Source organism: Plecotus auritus (genome assembly GCF_963455305.1).
Source record: "Plecotus auritus genome assembly, chromosome: 5".
NCBI lineage: Eukaryota > Metazoa > Chordata > Mammalia > Chiroptera > Vespertilionidae > Plecotus > Plecotus auritus.
Window position 1 is genome coordinate 151,550,113 of NC_137776.1, and position 20,090 is coordinate 151,570,202.

Consider the following 20,090-nt stretch of genomic DNA (forward strand, 5'->3'; position numbering starts at 1 on the left):
AATGCTGCCGCTTGTTATGCGAGGGAGCCAAAGAGGTCTGCTAGTCTGGGATGCAGCCAGCACTCACCGCGCTAAAGACATGAAGACATTTCTTCACGAAAGAAAAATAGATCAGATAATGATTCCCGCAGGAATGACGGCCTATCTCCAGACTCTTGATATTGCAATAAACAAGCCATTCAAAGACAATTTGCGCATGGAAATTAATGACTACATTGAAAATAGAATGGAGAGAAATCAGCGTGGAAACTTTGTGAAACCTAAACTGCAAGAAGTTGTGACTTGGGTGAAGAATTCATGGGAGAAAATCACTGACAGTTGCATTGCAAATGCACTGCGAGCAGGCTACCTTGACAAGAAGTACTCATTTAAAGACAGTGCTATTGCTAAACATGAGAGATTTGGTCCACTGATTCTGAAAGAAATGGAGTCACAAGAAATTCACCAGGAAATTCAGGAATTGGATTGTTATGATGATGTTCCAGAAGATGATGACATGATTGTCATTGAATAAATGAGTAAATTCTTGATACTGTAGGATTCACAGTTTGTCTGGTTTGTGTTGACAACTACCGTACTACTGTACCGTATACAGGTAATAAATTTCCTTTATTTTCATTTAACAATAAATGTGTACCGTATTCTTCTTCATGGAAAAATAAGACATCCCCTGAAAATAAGATCTAGCGTGTCTTTGGGGGCGAAAATTAATATAAGACACTGTCTTATTTTCGGGGAAACACGGTATTATATAGGATTCTCCTGGTGAATGCAGGCATGACCATGTGACTGCCTTTGGCCAGTGAAACATAAGCTTTAAAAAGCTTTAAAAGCCAGAACATGGTTCATCATGTTAGCTTTTCCCTGCTTCTATGATTGTGGAAGTATATGTTGAGACTGAGAATTCATCAGTCAGATCTGATGGAGTCTGAAACCACAATGAACAAAGTCTTCTTACTAACCTGTAATGGATACAGGGCAGAGAAAAAGTAGGTTTACAGTTGTATGTGAAACACAGTTTATTCTTATAGTATTATTTTCCATACAAACTGTAAACCTACTTTTGCCCCACCCTCTATTTAGCTTGAGCAAGAAAGGAACTTTACTTCTTTAAATATCTGAGCTTTTCAAGTTGTTCTTGCCGTGTAACATAGCCTTACCATAACTGGTTATCTTGTGCAAATAAATTTCTTTTCCAATTTAAGACATATCAAAACTGTCATTTCATATTTGGATTGTTCTGCATTAGTTAAATGTTCACAGATGTCTGTTCAAAAAACCTCTCCAAAGCCCATAGAAATTTTATTTCTGTAGCATAGGGCAGAGCTTCCTTACCAGTGTATGCTCAGATAAACTTTCCCTTTGTCATTGGGGCAGCTAAGAAAACCCTGGAAGTGTGAAGAGATTCTTGGCCAGTCACCACCAGATGTAAGCAACCCTATTTGATGCTCCCCACAGAACAACTCATGCATATGCTACTCTGTAGGTATTCCTCAACTGTGACAGGGGAAGTGCTCAAGCCCCTTGAAATCTATTTCATCAGAAAGCTGCAGAATGCACTGCTGCCCATTATGGTAGATACAGTTTTTGGAACTGTTAGAAGAGTTTGTATTCTTAGGTGACCCAAACACAAGGTATGCAGTATAGGAAGCAGCAACTGCTGTCAGTGAGCAAGGTTCCAAACAATGGCCTGAAATCTCTACTTTCACAAACAGAAGATCTTTCCCTCCACTTGTCAATGACATGCCTTTTTAATGGCATAAAAACTAGCTGCAAAGTGATTGCTCAAACAATGTATATGCTTTCTGCAAACTAGAGCTTCATCATTATTTTAAACACAAGTCCAATTGGATTTGAACTCCTTTCATAATATCACAAGAAATTTTATATTATTAAATTTTGATGAGAAAAGATTTTAGGTTCTTCAAAAATAATTTCAGCCGAAACCGGTTTGGCTCAGTGGATAGAGCCTCGGCCTACGGACTGAAGGGTCCCGGGTTTGATTCTGGTCAAGGGCATGTACCTTGGTTGCGGGCACATCCCCAGTGGGGGGTGTGCAGGAGGCAGCTGATCGATGTTTCTCTCTCATCGATGTTTCTAGCTCTCTATCCCTCTCCCTTCCTCTCTGTAAAATGTCAATAAAATATATTTAAAAAAATAAAATAAAAATAAATAATTTCAGCTGTTATAAACTACTGAATGGTTATAAAACAAAAATGATTTGTTTCTATTACCTACTCATCCAAACAAAATTTCAATGGAAACTCAATCTGAAGAAAGTCTGGATCAGGCCCCAGCCAGGTGGCTCAGTTGGTTGGAACATCATTCTGTACACCAAAAAGGTTGCAGTTTGCCTGACCAGTGTGGCTCAGTGGTTGAGCATTGACCTGTGAAACAGGAGTTCACGGTTCGATTCTTCTGGTTCCAGGCTTGTCCCCAGTGGGGGAGGGGGAGTGCAGGAGGCAGCCAATCAATGATTCTCTCTCACCATTGATGTTTTCTATCTCCCTCCCTCACTCCCTTCCTCTCTGAAATTAAGAAAAAAAAGTATACATACATATACGTGTGTGTGTGTGTGTTTATATATATATATACATATACATATATATATATATATATATATATATATATACACACACACACACATATATATATATTTTAAAAAGGTTGCAGGTTTGATTCTCAGTCAGGGCATCTACCTAGGTTGTGGGTTTAATCCCTGGTAGGGGCCCTTACGGGAGCAACCAATCAGTGTTTCTCTCTCTCCCCCTTCCTCTCTTTAAAATCAAGAAACATATCCTCGGGTGAGGATTTTTTTAAAAAGCCTGGATCAGGAATTGTATATTGTTATTTCATGGATGAATTTTACTAAAAAACTTATGTTCACGGAAGCAAGTACAATTTTCTCACTGAAAACTCTGATATGATTCTGAAGTTTTTAATAAATTCAACATTTAATATTTTCCTAATATACTTTGTTTTACCTATCCTAATCACATACTATTAAAAAAATGCAACACATTTATTCCCCACCCAGTTCTATGTAGACATTGTAGATCTCCCAGTTTGGGGACAATGGTATACCTATGGTCCTTTCTGTTAGTAATGCAGAAGTCAAACAGCAGAAAAGCACTAGACAAGAATGCTGACCTGAAGCAAGAATACCTGAGCAAACCCAACCTGCTGCTTACTGTGAGCCCCTGAACCACTTACTTGATCTGTGTTTCCTCATCTGTGAAACGAACTAGAATGCCCAGCTCACTGAGTTGTTAAGATTAAATAAGTTAATGTACTTTACGTACAATAATATAACAGTAGTCAGTACAGAACCACTCAAATATAAACATCTACTGGTATTCTTACTATAATTAATTGAAATATGTCTTGAGGTCCTATGAGGCAAAGGAAAATTGGCACAAACTATTTAAAAATTTAGCTAAGCATGTCTGACTCCACTGCAAAAATGTTTTGAAATTTAAATCAACACCATTCTAAAAGCTAACTAAGGTTTTAATCTTTGAAATGAAAGGAAAAAGTTGTTAGGCATTGAGAAGTGTTGAGCAGTGAGCCACTGATTATACCTAACATACTGCAGAAGGAAAACATCAGTCTACTCAAAACCCAAGAATCAGAGTAGGGTCCATGTCTTAAACAGTGGGCATACAGTATACAAACAATTAAATGTTAAAATGAATGAAAAATAATAATAAAAGACAGAAAGACAAACTGAAAAGGAAACATTAGAACAAATACTACTAAACTGAGAAAATGATAAATATTCAAAAGACAAAATAATTATTTTCCTGAGGAAGCAGCTACCTATGCTATACTACCTCAGCAACCCACATATTAAAATAAAAGAGATTAACCAAAGAACTTATATGCATATATACATAGCCCATGTACACAGACAATAGTGTGGTGAAGGTCTGGGGGGGGGGGGGCGTGTCAACAAGAGAAAAAAAGGAAACATCTATAATACTTTCAACAATAGAGATACATTTTTTAGAATAAAATAATTGATAAAATACTCTTTTAGTAGATGAAAAGGTAGAATGAAAAGGGGGAAATGCTCACCTATAATGATCCCTGGTTTGGTTAGCAGTAGGAGTGCAAAAAAGGAGAACAGAATAGTGGCAGCCACTTGCACTATACTTTACATAATAATAAATATTAAAGAATAGCTCTACGTAGCAGCTGAGAGAATAGGAAATGGGACAACTTGGAAGGGCTCAATCATCTGTGCTACATACTGCACATGATATATAGCCAACGCATTGTCTACCTCAATAGCCATTACAGAAATCTACATACCAGGTCAAAAGGTACACTAACCAGCAGTACGTCAGAAGTGAAAGAGGGGGAAATGTAAATTTTAAATTAAACAGGGAATGAAAACATAAAAATAATCCCTAATCTGTAAATGTGCATTATGTATATACATACCAAAAAGAAGAAAATGCATGGGACTATTCATTATGCTTGTTTTTCTTTCTACAGTTTTCACTATTTCCCCAAGTATTCTATGATGACCATATTTCTTCCATAAGAAAAATATCTCACACAGACAGTAGGGAAGTGAGGGCATGTGCTAGGGGGTGGGAGCGGCTGGGGAGAAGTCAGTGGGGGAAAAGGAGACATACGTAATACTTTAAATAATAAAGAATTTAAATTTTTTTAAAAAGAAAAATATCTCATCTTAAAAAGGGAAAATGATCATCTATGCCCAAATTCAAAAAGGTAAACATGATGTAATCAATGCAATATTGATTTTTCTGCCCTGTATCAAACTTAGAAAGGGCAACTGCAGGTCAGAACTGACAATGAGATGCCTTTGGTCCTTAATGTTAGTGAGGCAGAAGACAAATGACAGACATCAACTGTCAAAGACTGATCATGTTGCATTTTTTAGAAAACATTACCTTCATTAACAAATTTTTCTATATTTGCAAAAAATATATTATCAATCCAAGAATTCATTTTTTTTAACCAATGAAGAGAAAAAGGAATAAATAGGCAGACTATGACAACATCAGGATTTTTAAATATAATTCAGGGTATGGCTAGGGTTAATATTCCTTCAATCTTGTGTCCTAAACCTCTTGACCTCCATCTCTGGTCTTAAGAGACAATAGGATAAATAGATTCAAATAGAGCTCTTTCTCTTCCCTTACTATTTTCCCTTTCTTTCTCTCTCACAGTTTTTAATATCTCTGCATTTATATACATTTAAATGATATGGACTTAATTAAATTATACAATGCAAAAAGTGAAGTATAGTGGAGATCCCCTAAGCTGCCTACATTGGTCAGCCTCTGAATGTGGTGGCTAGTGCTATATATTAAACAGATATTTACATAATACTGAACTACTACACAAATCAGATTTTAGTTCAGAAATCTACTTATTTTTTATGTTTCCCGTCTTCCCTTTTAGTCTCCTTTTAAAAATAATTTAAAGGCTGCCCTAGCTAGTTTGGCTCAGTGGATAGAGCACTGACCTTCGAACTGAAGGGTCCTGGGTTTGATTCTAGTCAAGGGCACATAGCTGGTTGCAGGCTCAATCCCCAGCAGGGGCGTGCAGGAGGCAGCCAATCAATAATTCTCTCATCACTGATGTTTCTTTTTTTTTAAACATATTTTTATTGATTTCAGAGAGGAAGGGAGAGGGAGAGATAGAAACATCAATAATGAGAGAGAATCATTGATTGGCTACCTCCTGCCCACCCCTAACTGGGGATGGAGCACACAACCCAGGCATATGCCCTTGACCGGAATCGAACCTAGGACCCTTCAGTCCGCAGTCCGATGCTCTAGCCACTGAGCCAAACCAGCTAGGGCATGATATTTCTATTGCTCTCTCCCTCTCCCTTCCTCTTTGAAATCAATAAAAATATTTTAAAAAATGAAATAAAAATAATTTAAAGGCTAATTCAGTTGAAGACAAAATTCACAAGATCAATTAAAAAATAAATGGTTCAGGTCAAAATGTACAAGAAACAAGTTTACAAATATAAATATGCAGGTAGCTCATCACATATAAATATTTAATAATTTCTTAATTACTACCATTAGTAAAAACTATTAATTCCACTATACTTGACATCGCAGCAATATCAAATTATAGGGAAGTCTCCATTTTACATATATTCAATAGACCAATTACTTAACTTAGTAATTATAGCATATGTTAGGGCTTTTTATAACAATTATCCTTCCGCAGATTTTGCTCCAGCTAAACTACCTAAAAGTTCCTGGTCACATATTTAGTTTTACTTGTTCGTATCTTTATGCCATTCCTTTTGCCTAAAATGTTCTCCATCTCTTCCACTTAAAACTTGTATTCATTGTTCAAAATCTGCTCAGGTGCTAGCTAGCATCTGTTTTCTTTGGCCCCTCAAATTAATCATCCATCCTCTGTAATATTTCTGTAGTTTATGCTTACTTTTATTAAGATTATGCTTGCCAGCCAGCCAGCATTGCTCAGTGGTTGAGCATCAACCTATGAACCAGGAGGTCACAGTTTGATTCCTGGTCAGGGCACATGCCCAAGTTGCAGGCTCTGTCCCCAATGTGGGGTGTGCAGGAGGCAGCAGATCAATGATTCTCATCACTGATGTTTCTTTCTTTCCCTCTCCCTCCTTTTCTAATATAAATAAAAATATATTAAATTTTTTAAAGATTATGCTTATTGTTTTGCCTAGCCCCCTACAACCCTGATTTCAACATCCTACCAAAAACCACAGGACCTAGCACACAAAAGATCAATTTATTAAATTTGGATTTGTTTTCTTTTTTTCAAATCTTTATTGTTGAGAGTATTACAGATGTCCCCTCTTTTCCCCCTATTGCCCCTCTCTACCTAGTCCTCCCCCACCACATGCCTTCACCACCTACTTGATCTGTGTCCACAGGTAATGTATATTATACATATAAATTCTTTGGTTAATCTCTTCCCACCCCCAAACCCCTCCTCTCTTCCCTCTGAGATTCACCAGTCTGTTCCATGTTCTGGTTCTATTTATTCATCAGTTTATTTTGTTCATTAGATTCTTTATTTGTTTATTTTGAGTTTTAGATTCAATAGTTGATAGATAAGTATTTATTGCCATTTTAATGTTCACATTTTTTATCTTTTTCTTCTTCTTAAAGAAGACCCAAAACTTACACTCCCCCAATACAAGGCTATACATGCATTGAAAGATGTGTTCTGAAGTAGAATGCAGAGGAAAAGAAAATGCAAAATGTTCTATAGATAATCCCCAATTCCATAATGCAGATGTGAATTCAAGATTATTAGCAGTTCAAAGTTGTTTCAATTTAAGTGCCAATCTACCAACTTATCATCACCACAACTAATTTTGTTTAGGACACATATTTGTTTAGGAAAACAAAATTGGTTTTAAAGTGTTGATTAAAAAGAATTAGGATATATGAGGTGCTTAAAATAAACTATTTCTAAAAATGAATAGCCTAAACTGCAAGCAGCAGGATCTCAAAATGGTTGGTACTGTTGGTATCTGCTGAGGTTCTGAAGACCACTGCCACTATGACCTCATCCCTCTAGAGACTATGACCTCTCTAGGGACATGATGGATAATAGCTGTGGTCAGACCTCAATTAGGGCACTTCAAAACTGATATATGTGTAAAACCCTCAATCAAGGATTATCATATTTATTCCTTTTTATAAAATAAATGATATTCATCTTCCATTAACACTATCTACCAGTTAGTCTGGTGTGGCCTCATTAAACTCTAACTTATATTTTTATAAAACAGGACAAAATGAAATGGCATTGAGCATCAATGATTTAATACCTGGTGAAATTTAAAATTTGTATTATTTATTGTTCTGTTCCTCAAATAACACAACTAAACAATATCTTGCACTTTAGCTTCTTGTAAATTAAGGTTCACAACCAACAAGTGCCAAATGTGTACCAAAACTTTGCTCCCAACACAATTATTGCAAACAAACCATGGAAACTTTATGGGTTTGCCTTAAAGTCTATATTTTCTTCCTAAATATTGCCTCCCCTTTCCAATACGCAGCACCTAATTTCTGTGGGCTGAAAAATCTAAGCAAAAGTACAAACAGATACCGAGTGAGGACCTAAGGGATTCTCCCTTCAATAAAGCACATGTATTTTCATTGCCCGCAATGTTCTTTAGGTCAACTTGTAGGTTCTTGCTTTTAGTCTATAGAGTGAAGCCACTGTTTGATATCTTATAAATAAGTCTGTTGTAAGCATTTATGACAATTAAGAATATCTTCCATTGATTGGGATTTGACTAATACCAACTACGGTATTATAAACCTATGGGGAAGGGGGAAACCTATATTTCCAAAGTTTAAATATTTTTAATACCGTAATTTACCATAAAGTTTCTCCAATATTCTTAGAGCTGCAAGTCAAATTTATTAAATGGATGATTCAGGTGACAGTCACAAACGTACTTACTACATAGACAATACTGAACGGTAGAGAAAATTTTTCACTGACTTTTCAGTAAAAGAAAGATTAGTGCTTCCAGTGGAAGCCATAGCTCCTACTCAATTGTAAAATCTAACTAAAATTTTAAAAAATCTAAAAGAAGCTGGAAAGAGAAGACAATTCAATAGGCCAATTTTGTCACTCCTGTTCAGTATCTACTAAGCACCCTAAATTCTAGCCATTTCACAAAATTCTGATAGAATGCTTGTTCCAAGCAATAACAGCAAAATAATAATAAATACATTTTTAAACAATTAAACAGCCTTCTCATGTACTCTTCCACAGCTAGCGGCGAGGAGGAGGAGCACTTTCCTCCGAAAGTAATTCACTAGATACCTCATTCATGAATGAAAGCCAAATTTCACCCACGGGCTGAGAACCGATGCTCCGAAACTTATTCGCACAAAGTACGCAGGAAAGAAATAAGGCTGGGCGAGACCCAACTCGAGCAAAGAAGCGGCTTCAAAACCTGAAAGGGAAAAAATAGCGAGTTCAGGTCGTCGCTCTAGAAATTTCCGAGCGCCAGGATCCCGGAGAGGGAGCGTGATGCCCGGCGGGGAGGGGGCGGCGGCACCTGTCACTCGGCGGCTCGGCGGCCCCCGGCCCCGGCGCGACCTCGGGAGGCGTCGCCGCCACGGCCCGGCCCGGCCCGGCCCGGGGCCTGGGGGTCTCTCTCCGCCGCCCCCGAACCTGCGCCGCGCGTCGGGGCCGCGGCCCTTTCCGAGGAGCGGCCTCCCGCGCCCTCTGCCCGGCGGCTCCGACCAGCGGGGCCCGTTACCTGAGGCCGAGTCCCCAGCGCCGAGTCGGGGGCGCGCAGAGCGGCGCGGCCGAGCCGCCACCGCCACCTCACGGGCGCCGCAGGAGACCCCGCGACCCGGGCCCGCCCTCCGCGCACTCACCGGGCCTCCCTGGTCGCCGGCTCGGCCCTCCTCTACCTCCCTCCGCGCCGCCGGACTCCCGCGGCTCTCAGGGCGGCCGCCCAGGGCGTTGGGACTGGGCAGGGTCAGGGGGCGGGGGCGTCTCGCGCCGGCAAGGGGCGCGCGGCGACCCCACCAGCAGACGCCGGCACTAACGGGCCCTGGGGCGCCGGGCAGGGCGGACCGCGGCGCGGAGCGCGGCTGCAGGCTGCGGTGAGGGGCGGGGAGAGGCGGCTGCGAACCGAGAGCGGGAGGGAAGTCCCGACGGCGGGGGCGGCGTGAGAGCCGCGGGGCGGGGCGGGGGCGGGGCCTGGCGCCGGCCGCCGTGCGCGGGGGTTTGTTTATTTTCTCGGTTGGTTGCGGCGCCGGCGCGTGGGTAGAGGTTCGCGGGTGACGCGAGCGCCCCGAGTCGGGGGAGAGGACCAGAACCACCTGCTGGAGAAGGGGAGCTACGGGGGCCGGGCAGGGTCCAAACGGCTCCGGTAGGCGGTGGCGCCGCGGTCTGGGGGGTGACCGCGAAGAGCCGAGCTTTCCCGGGGCGGGTGGAAGGAGGGAGGCCTCCCCAGAGAGCAGGACTTCAGGCTGTTTCCCCCGCAGTCGGCGGCTTCGCCGGCATCACGGAGAGCAGTCAGAGGCCCTGGGAGTGGAAAAGGGCCACGGGACCTGGCGGCCCGGGTTCCCCGCCACTCGGGTCTCGATCTTCAATGAGTGAAGTGGGAATGGCCCTGCAAACCCAGCTTTGAATAGCAAGACTGCATCAGGTCTCTCTGAGGAAAATAACGGACATTGTTCATTTCTCTGTGGAGTTAACAAAGCACTTTCACGTTATCTCCTTTGGTGCTCTATCAGGTAGTAATGTTCTCATTTTACAAGCCAAATTACGTGACTTACCCACAGCCTCAAACTAATAAATGGAAAAGCCGGAATTTGAAGCTGTGCTGACTTCAAAATTCTGGGCTGCTTACCATTGCATCGCATTATCTCCCTAAATCACGTTGATTCAACTAATGGGAGACACACCCGCCCTTATAGGTAAGATGCTGCAGGTGTAGAGGGGGCAGTTGAAGATGTCATCCTTTCCTTCAGAGAGTAAGGAATAAAACAAAGATAAAACCCATAAAAGACAAACTATGATAGGTGCCATGAGAAAAATACAAAGAGTACTGCAGAAGAGCAAAGAACTGCTCACTACCTACCTATCTGGGATATCAGGAAAGAAAAGCAGCATGGAGAAGGCCTTTGAGATTGTCTGGGAAAGCGATGAGGAAGGTTTTACAGCAAGAAGGGATAGCTTGAGAACTTATGAAGGTGACTTAATGAAAGTGTTGAGGAAAAAGCAAACGGTAAGACTCTAGAGCAGGGGTCCTCAAACTTTTTAAACGGGGGCGGGGGTGGGCAGTTCACTGTCCCTCAGACCGTTGGAGGGCCGGACTATAGTTTAAAAAAAAAACTATGAACAAATTCCTATGCGCACTGGGGGCCCGGGACAAGTTGGCTGCTAAGCAGGACAGGCAGCGGCACCCGGCGGGTTGGATAAATGTCCTCGGCGGGCTGCATGTGGCCCCGGGGCCATAGTTTGAGGCCCCTTGCAGAGGGCATGTTGAGAAGTGGCAGAGACAAGGAGAATGGGGCCTGAGGTGGCAAGTAGGAGAATTTGTATTTAATTCAGTATTTTTAGTCTTTGTGGTTTAAAAGTTTGGGGGAAGAAAAAGTTCAGCTTTTCTTTGATCTGTGAATGTATACAAAAACTTGAGGCCCAGTGAACAAAATGCGTGCATGGCTAGGGTTCCTAGGCCTGGCCTGTGATCAGGGCCCATCGGGAGCCTTCTGGCAGCAGGCTGGGGCCTTCCTTCGTTCTGCGCTGCCTCCTGGTGGTCAGCGCACGTCATAGTGAGCGATCAAACTCCTGGTTGAACTCCCGAGGGGACACTTTGCATATTGGCCTTTACATATATAGATTAGAGGTGGGCCCCCCAGTGTGGCTCAGTGGTTGAGCATGGACCTGTGAACCAGGACCTCACTGTTAGATTCCCAATCAGGGTATATGCCTGGGTTTCAGGCTCGGATCCCCAGTAGGGGGTGTAGGAAGCAACTGATCAATGATTCTCTTTAATCATTGATGTTTCTCTCTTCCTCTCCCTCTCTGAAATGAATAAAAATACATTTTTTAAATTAGAGGCGGGAAAACTGCCAGATAAACCTGCAGTAAGCCAGGTGAAAAGTAATGATGAGTCTGAACTAAAAGCAGCTCAGGAAGAATTTATAAGAGCATAGTTTAAAGATGACGTGGAAACAGAATCTACAGGATTTGGCAATTAAATGAATTTACAGCAAGAGGGGATGGCATGAGAACATATATGAAGAAGGAAGAGAAAAATCATGATAGTGAAGAGGTTTTGACTCTATAGATAATTATAGAAAAGAGATAGGAGTAAAAACTGCTTTATATATTATTTTTTCAATTAAACCTTCATTGTTGAAAGTATTAACATATGTCCCCTTTTCCCCCCCATTGACCTCTCCTACTCTCCCGCACCGCCAGCCCCAGGCCTTCAACCACCCTTATTGCCTTGTCCAAGGGTTATGCATATATGCATACAAGTTCTTTGATCTCTTCCCACCCACTCATCCTGCCCCCTCCGCCCCCCCCCTTTTCTTCCCTCTGAGGTTCTGCAGTCTGTTCTATGTTTCTACGTCTCTGGATCTATTTTGTTCATTTAGATTTGGCCATTTTAAAGGTTTGAAAGTTGTCGAGTCAGCCAGATAGAGGTGGACACTAAGAAGTTAAGTATAAAGGTTTTAAAATATGGGAAAGAGACACCTGGCCGGCATGGCTCAGTGGTTGAGCATGGACCTATGAACCAGGAGATCAAGGTTTGATTCCCCGTCAGGGCACATGCCAGGGTTGTGGGTTTGATCCCCAGTAGAGGGTATGCAAGAGACAGCCAGTCAGTGATTCTCTCTCATCATTGATGTTTCTATCTCCCTCTCCCTCTCCCTTCCTCTCTGAAATCAATTTTAAAAAATATGTACATATATATATGTATACACACACACACACACACACACACACACACACACACACACTAGAGGCCTGGTGCACGAAATTCGTGCACGGGGGTGTGTGTCCCTCAGCCCAGCCTGCACCCTCTCCAATCTGGGACCCCTCGAGGTATGTCTGACTGCCTAAGAATCAGGCCTAAACGGGCAGTCAGACATCCCTCTCACAACTGCTCCGCCTGCCTGCCTTCCTGATTGCCCCTAACCGCTTCTGCCTGCCAGCCTGATCACCCCCTAACCACTCCCCTGCCAGCCTGATTGATGCCTAACTGCTCCCCTGCCAGCCTGTTTGCCCCTAACTTCCCTCCTCTGCTGGCCTGATCGCTCACAACTGCCCTCCCTGCTGGCCTAGTCCCTCCCAACTTCCCTCCCCTGCGGGCTTGATCACCCTCAACTGCCCTCCCTTGCAGGCCTGGTCTCTCCCAACTGCCCTCTCCTGCTGGCCATCTTGGGTGGCCATCTTGTGTCCACATGGGGGCAGCTATCTTGTGTGTTGGAGTGATGGTCAATTTGCATATTACTCTTTTATTGGATAGGATAGAGGCCTGGTGCAAGGGTGGGGGCCGGCTGGTTTGCCCTGAAGGGTGTCCTGGATCAGGATGGGAGTTCCCTTGGGGCATGGGGTGGCCTGGGCGAGGGGCCTGTGGTGGTTTGCAGGCTGGCCACGCCCCCCAGCGACCCAAGTGGAGGCCCTGGGATCTGGGATTTATTTATCTTCTATAATTGAAACTTTGTATCCTTGAGGGGAGGCCAGGGCAGGCCAGGGCAGGTGGAAAGCTTGGCTTCCTCCATCGCTGGGGAAACCCAAGCCTCCTGCTCCCTCCGTGCCTGCCGCCATTTTTGTTGGGATTTATTTATCTTCTATAATTGAAACTTTGTAGCCTTGAGTGGAGTTCAGGGCCGGCCAGGGTGTGCAGGAAGCTTGGCTTCCTCCATTGCTGGGGAAACCCAAGCCTCCTGCTCGCTCTGTGGCCGCAACCATCTTGGGTTAATTTGCATACTTGCTCCTGAATGGCTGGTGGGCATGGCTTGTGGGTGTAGCAGAGGTAAGGTCAATTTGCATATTACTCTTTTATTAGATAGGAGATATATATATATATATATACATATGAAATATGAGAAAGAGGTTTGAACTAGAAAATAGATAGGGAAGTTATGAGCCTACAGTGATATCACTGTGAATGAAAAGAAAAAAACAAAGGGCAGAATCTTAGAGAACATCCTCTTTAGAACCTGGCTTCTCAAAGTGTGGTCACTAGTCCAGAGGCAATGGCATCACCAGGGAGATTGTTAGAAATCTCAGCTTTCCCCACCCCAGACTTGCTGAATCAGCATCTTCATTTTAACAAGAACCTCAAGTGATTTGTATCACATTAAAGTTTGAGAAGTTCTGAGCTAGATGAGAGAAGCCAGTGTCAACAACAAATACGTTTTTTTTAAAGGGGGATCTAATCTAGATGAGAGAAGCCAGCAAAGAAAGAGGGAGGAGAACTAAGATAATGCAAAATCTCCAAATCAAAGTAAATTGGCACAAAGGCAGGGGAAGGAAGGAGTATTGATAAACAATATCCCAAACCACAGACATTGAAAAGTGCAAGGAAGGAAGGTATGTTTCAATTTTGTGATTAAGTGTGTAGTTACTAGGACCATGTTCTAATTGAAAGCTTGGAAACTGCCCCTTTGTGATCAGGGACAGCCTAGAAATCTAATCCCCTCCCCGCTCCATGCCCACCTATATAGGACATATTGAAGTAGGTTTGTGGATTTGATAGCAGAACAAAGTAGTTCTTTTCTAGTTACTTCTATTTTCTCGGCAAAATAGCAAGATCATTTTGGCAGATTGCTAATTGTCCATCACAATTTATTCTCCTCTTCTTCCTGGGCACACAGACTTTGTTTGTTTGTTTGTTTTGGTGTGTTTTTACAGTCTCTCTTTCAGTTAGGTATAGTCAAGCTTTAAGTTGTTGCTAGTGAAATGTGAACAGAAATGATGTCTGCCATCTCCAGGCCAGTGTGCCTCCTTCATGCATTTTTTTTTTTTTTCCTTTCTGCCAGCTGGATTATGCAGGTGACTACAAACTGCCCAGATTGACAGAGCCACAAGAAAGAAGGTGCCTGGATGAAGGAGAGCTGCCCTCTGACCTGGAACACCCATTCTGGATTATTATGTGAGCAAGACATAAATTTAGAGAATGAGATGGGTTGGAGAGCCAGAAGCTTGAAATTAAAATTAGAAGAGGGGCTGTAGTTATCAGTAATGTCAAGGTGTAGGAAATGATTGTGAACATAGAAAACTGCAGTTAGCAGGGGGCACAAATCATCTGAAGAGTGGTAGTCAAGGAACTTAGAGGCAGGAAGGGGTATCACAAAGAATTATCCACTGGAGTTATAGTAGCACTAGAGGTTCGGTGCACAAAATTCATGCACTTGGGCAGGTCCTCAGCCTGGCCTGTGCCCTCTCGCAGTCCAGGAACCTTTTGGGGATGTCCGACTGATGGCTTAGGCCCGCTCCCCGTACAGGCCTACGCCATCAGTCAGACACCCTTAGCGCTGTTGCCTTGGAGGCAGGAGAGGCTCCTGCCACTACTGCTGCGCTCACCAGCCGTAAGCCCAGCTTCTGGCTGAGTGGCGCTCCCCCTGTGGGAGCGCACTGACCACCAGGGGGCAGCTCCTGTGCTGAGTGTCTGCCCCCTGGTGATCAGTGCGCATCATAGCAACTGGCCATTCCGCCATTGGATTTGCATATTAGCCTTTTATTATATAGGATTGGAGTGGTGAATAACCTTGGAGGGAGTGATAATGAGTCTGGAACTAAAATCTTCAAAGAATGAGGGGTTAAATGATCTGAATTAGGGTGTTCAAGGCCATCAGTAACTTAATATGTTCCACTCTTTGATGATAAGAGTTTTCATTTAAACAGGCACTTTAAAGTTTTATTGTACTAATGTGGGGTTTCTAATTGCTTCTCTTTGACCTCTCAGATTGCAGATGGTAACTGCTTTCTTTAAGATGAAGTATCCATATGTCTGTATTATAAAACAAACACATGCCAGGCTTCCCAGTTTAAATGACTATGCTTTAAAATGTGTCATAGACTACTCTGTTCTACCTCCAACGATTACTTTAAAAAAATGTGTCAAAAGAAATGCTAGCTTTGCCACATCAAATGATGTGTAGTAAATGTTCAAAATCTACATGAAAACTTTAGGTATAACTTAATAAACAGGGATTGACTAGAGACCTGACATTTAAAATAGTAAGTTTACCTGTAGTTTAGAAAATGATGTATGAAATTTATAGTGTAGAGACTCTGATGTCAGACTGTGAGGGGTTGAATCAAAGCACCTATCCAATGGGGTTATGGTGAGGATAAAAGGATAAAATATGTAATATTTATCATACATATAAGCACTTAAAAGACTGCTTAACACATACGCCCTGGCCAGTGTGACACAGTTGGTAGAAGGTTATCCTGTTCACTGTAAGGTCACCAGTCCAATTCCTGGTCAGGGCATATACCCAGGTTTCAGGTTCAGTCCCTGATCAAGGCGCATACAGGAGACAACCTATCCATGTTTCTCTCTCCCTCTCCCTTCCTCTCTCTCTAAAAATGAATGAAAAACCATATTAAAAAATTTTAAAAAGACTGCTTAGCACATGTAAGCACTCAATAGAGTTAGCTATAGTTATTGTTGTACTTATTCTTATGGAATTGCCTATAAGTATAGTTGGATTTTTTCTACTTAAAAATATGTTAATTTCATTACATCTATACATGTTAGGATCTAATAGTAAGGAGACTTCTGGTTAAACATGGTGCATTGAACACACGATTTTCTCCACTCCAGATCTCTCACTAAAATGTCAGTGAAGGAATAAAAAGGTATAAACCCATAAAGACAAAGCAAATAGGAAGAGAGATTTCTGCTGAAGAAGGATGTTGACAAAACTTAGGAACATGGTCCTAGCCGGCTTGGCTCGGTGGATAGAGCGTCAGCCTGCGGACTGAAGGGTCCCAGGTTTGATTCCAGCCAACGGCACGTGCCTGGGTTGTGGGCTTGATCCCCAGTAGGGGGTGTGCAGGAGGCAGCCGATCAATGATTCTCTCTCATCATTGATGTTTCTATCTCTCCTTCTCCCTTCCTCTCTGAAATCAATAAAGAAATATATTTTTAAAACAAACAAACAAACAAAAACAACCACTTAGGAACATGGAAAGCAGATGGTTGAGTGATAACTGACTTACCCAAACCGAGAAAGGGAATACCTAAGCTTTTGGGAGGAGGTAGAGCCAGCCAGGTGAACCTGTTTACATCACAGACCCTGGAAAGGTCTAAAACTAGAACTGCCACACCTCTGAAAGCAGAGGTAGAGTGGGCTGCAAACCACAATTCATTATGAAAGTTTTATAAAGGATCAGATCCTTCATTCCCCCTAATCCCCACTCCATCCATGCTGCCTTAACTCAGCAGAGGATGGGAGGTTTCCTCTCTGGAGAGGCAGACTAGGAACTCCCCTGGACATTAGGCAGAGCTGAAGACAGGGGTGACTCACTCCACAGAAAAGCTGAATTAAATGAAGTTGTATACATTGAATTGTGAGCCATAACCCCAGCTTCATTCCCAAATTCAAATGCTAGAATGCTGGGATCTTACGCTTCCTCTTGGGGGAAAAGTAGCTGGTCCAAGAGAAAAGGCCTACAAATATTGACTTTGAGGGTCTTATAATGGAGAATGTGGCTTGTTACCTATCTCTTTATAGTGAAGCCCAACAGTAGACAAGCCCTGCCCATATCAACAGAGGCTCTAATCAACTACTTATTATCTCATTCTTAAATGTGGGTGTATAGTCAAGGACTACCAGATAGTTGAAGAAACCCTCTTTCTTTCATGAAGGAAGAAAATAGAAATAAGAGAAGAAACCAAGGAAATAGAGCCAATGCAGAGAGCAGAAAAAGATGTCAAAATGAAAACAATTCTCAAAAGTTTTAACTCACATATGCTAATGAAGCTACAGGAGAGAGGTATTCCACCAAAATAAGGGTGTAAACTAAGAAACAAACACATAGGGCCTGGTAAACAGGAGCTCAGACAGAGAAAACAAAAAGAATTCCTGGGCCCTGGCAGGTGTAGCTCAGTTGGTTGGAGCATCATCCCATACACCAAAAGGTGGTGGGTTTGATTCCCAGTCAGGGCACATACCTGGCTGGGTTCGATCCCCAGGGTGCTTACAGAAAGCAACTGATCAATGTTTCTCTCACACAGTGATGTTTCTCTCTCTCTCTCTCTCTCTCTCTCTCCCCCTCCCCCTCTCCCTCCCTCCCTCCCCCTCCCTCCCTCCCTCCCCCTCCCTCCCTCTCTCCCTCCCTCCCTCTCTCTCTCTCTCTCTCTCTCTCTCTCTCTCTCCCTCCCTCCCTCCCTCCCTCTCCCACCCTCCCTCTGTCTCTTTCTCTCTTTCTCCCCTGGGATGACGGTGAAGGGAAGTTCCAGGATGACAGCTGTGTAGCAGGTCTTTACAGCAACCAGTTTGTTCTGATAAAAGGGTGGGGGGGATGTCTCCAAGGGAAAAAAAATCAGAACTGATCAATGGCCTACTGTGTTTGAACCTTATGAACATATAAAGATGAAATGATGATCGGTATAAAGAAAACTAAGCAACCCAAGAAAGAGGAGATTATAAACTACAGGTGCACTGTATGATTGTTTTAAGAACACTTGATGTTGCCTCTCTGGAGGAGAATTATACTTCCCTGCCCTATTGATGTCAGACCTGGCAGTGTGAATTACTGTGGCCAATGAAATAGGGGCACAACTGAATGTGTCCCTTCCAGGCAGAAGCTTTAGGAGCCATGTCTCTGTCCCTGCCACAAGATGGGCTGCCTCTGGCCATCTGAGTCCTGAGTGAAGACACCATAGAGCAGAACTACAAGGTGACCTGCCACTGGACATGCAGAGTGAATGACAAGTAAACCTTTATTGTTGCAGTCTGCTGAGGGTTTTGTGGAATTTTGTTAATGCAGCATAATTAACCTTTCCTGACTGATATGATAACACAGGATGTTGTGGACAGTACTTAATAGACATTAAAATATACACAAATACTTAATAATGTCATATAAACATATTGGGACATTAGTAAATGTCATAAAATGTCTAAAACTGAAAACTAAGACATGGCAGTAGAAATGTGCTCTTTAGAAATGTGGAATTAAGTAGTAGAACATCAGTTTTCCTTTGGGAAGCAGGCATCAGTAATGACAGGTGGAGCAGGGCCTTCTGTTTATTATGAGCCTTGTAATTATTTGACTCTGAAATCAGATATTGTCACCTTGAAAAAAATTAAAAATTTCATATCTTTAAAAAATTAATGATGAGAAGGAAAATTATAGTATTGTTTTTAATTCACCAATTTAATGCTGACCATCAATTATTCTACAGTAATACTAAGATGTAAGTAGAACTAATTCTTAATATATAAAATTAACTCCAAGTTGACCCAAAACATAAATATGAGAGCTGAAACTTTTTTTAAAATATATTTTTATTGATCTCAGAGAGGAAGGCAGAGAGAGAGAGAGAGAGAGAGAGAGAGAGAGAGAGATCAATGATGAGAGAGAATCACCGATCGGCTGCCTCCTGCACACTCTCCCCCCGACTGGGGATTGAGCCTGCAACCCAGGCATGTGCCCTTGACTGGACTCGAACCCGGGACGCTTCAGTCCGCAGGCTGATGCTCTAGCCACTGAGCCAAACCAGCCATGGCGAGAGCTAAAACTCTTAAAAGAAAATATAGAGCCCTAGCTGGTTTGGCTCAGTGGCTAGAGCATCAGCCTGTGGACTGAAGGGTCCCAGGTTCGATTCCGGTAAAAAATATTTTTTTTTAAAAAAAGAAAGAAAATATAGATGTAAATCTGCATAATATTGGAGTAAGTAATGGTTTCTTAGATGTGACAACTAAAGCACCAACTATCAAAAGAAAAAATGAGGTTTCATCAAATTTGAAAACTTTTGCAATGCCAAAGACACCATCAAAAAAGTAAAGCCCGGCTGGTGTGGCTCAGTGGTTGAGCTTTGACCTATGAACCAGGAAGTCAACCTATGGTTCGATTCCTGGTCAGGCACATGCCCAGGTTGTGGGTTCGATTCCCAATGTGGGTCATTCAGGAGGCAGCCGATCAATGATTCTCTCTCATCATTGATGTTTCTATCTCTCCCTCTCTCTTCCTCTCTGAAATCAATAATAAAAATATATTTTTAAAAATAAGTGAAAAGACAACCCACAGAATGGGAGAAAATATTTTCAAATCATATATCTGTTAAGGAACTTGTATCCAGGGGTCCTCAAACTTTTTAAACAGGGGGCCAGTTCACTGTCCCTCAGACCATTGGAGGGCCGGACTATAGTTTAAAAAAAACAACTATGAACAAATTCCTATGCGCACTACGGGCCCGGGATGAGTCGGCTGCTAAGCAGGACAGGCAGCGGCACCCGGCGGGCCGGATAAATGTCTTTGGCGGGCCACATGTGGCCCGCGGGCCGTACTTTGAGGACGCCTGTTAGACTATATAATGAACTCTTACAACTCATCTTGGACCTGGCCAATTAAACTGGCATAAT

General features: G+C 42.6%; 1 protein-coding gene and 1 long non-coding RNA gene across 4 annotated transcripts in view; one reads left to right on the forward strand and one right to left on the reverse strand.

Moving 5' to 3' along the window:
• Nucleotides 1-9,856, reverse strand: part of GKAP1 (G kinase anchoring protein 1) — a 70,863-nt gene extending 61,007 nt beyond the window's left edge. For 2 of the 3 annotated variants that reach the window (XM_080668374.1, XM_080668375.1), the window contains exons 1-2: nucleotides 9,396-9,827; nucleotides 8,833-8,965 (exon numbers count right to left, since the gene is read on the reverse strand). The gene's annotated coding sequence lies outside the window, so the exon portion shown is untranslated. Of the gene's footprint in view, nucleotides 1-8,832; nucleotides 8,966-9,395 lie in introns of all 3 variants that reach the window. The other variant, XM_080668373.1, reaches the window with a different exon arrangement.
• The window catches only part of LOC308248425, a 44,004-nt gene continuing 33,654 nt past the window's right edge, over nucleotides 9,741-20,090 (forward strand). Inside the window, exons 1-2 of the long non-coding RNA XR_013960611.1 lie at nucleotides 9,741-9,895; nucleotides 14,529-14,641. This is a non-coding gene — a long non-coding RNA (uncharacterized lncRNA). The remainder of the gene's footprint in view (nucleotides 9,896-14,528; nucleotides 14,642-20,090) is intronic.